The sequence below is a fragment of the Pteropus vampyrus genome, unplaced genomic scaffold, assembly GCF_000151845.1.
Source record: "Pteropus vampyrus isolate Shadow unplaced genomic scaffold, Pvam_2.0 Scaffold158, whole genome shotgun sequence".
NCBI lineage: Eukaryota > Metazoa > Chordata > Mammalia > Chiroptera > Pteropodidae > Pteropus > Pteropus vampyrus.
Genome location: NW_011888939.1, coordinates 2,139,455 through 2,140,371, shown reverse-complemented (window position 1 = coordinate 2,140,371; position 917 = coordinate 2,139,455).

Below are 917 nucleotides of genomic sequence, written 5' to 3'. Positions count from 1 at the left end.
GTAGGCCCTCCTCTGCCCTGGCCTCCGTGCCCTCTCCCCGACAATACTCGCACCCAGATCCTCGTCTCGGGGTCTCTTTCTGGGGTCACTCAGCTGCGTACTAACTGTGTAAGTTCCTGACCTCTCCGAGCCTCAGTTTCCTCCTCCATCAAACATGGATTCTACTAACGGCCCCTCCTCCGAGGGTCAGTATGAGGCTTACGTGAGATAGTAAGTGTGAGGGGCGCGCAGCAGAGTGTCCGGCGTGGAGAAAGGTCTTCATTTTTCTCCCCCTTAACCTGTTGCTGCCTCTCCCTGAGACAGCCATGCCCGTAGGGACCGATGGGAGGTTAGCCCTCATGGTCCTCATGGCACATGGCTTCACGGCCTCCGAAAGGTTAAAGCATCTGGATCATTTACCACTCCCTTGTAATTCCTTGGTTGGAGCCAGACACCAGGGCTCAGCAACCTGGGCAGCCTCCATCCGGGCCTTCCCAGAGGAAACGCCTCAGTCCCTCGGTGCTTTTGCGTGATTGATGGGGAAGCTGCTGCAGAGCTAGGAACTGGAAAATCCGCTGTCTCTCTTGAAAAGTGGTGTTACCTGTCTGGGCCTTGGACACGACTGATCCGCCTTCAGGGCACCTCTGCCCACCCTCGGAACACCCAGGGGACAGAGGCAGCCTGGCTGGGATAGGAGCTCCTTCCTGCCGCGTGCTTCATGCCCTGCCCTCGCCTCGGTCTCTGCTACAGGGTGGAAGTACTCACGGTTTGCCAGCTCGGTCCTTGGAACCTCAGTCCCACTGGCGATGCCGATGCCGATAACAGGCACTTCTGAGCATCCTCTTGCCACTTGCTGCAATGCCCAGGGAGCCCATGTGCATGCCGTCGAGTAGCCATGTGACAGACCCATTTTCCAGAGGAGGACACTGGGATCAGTC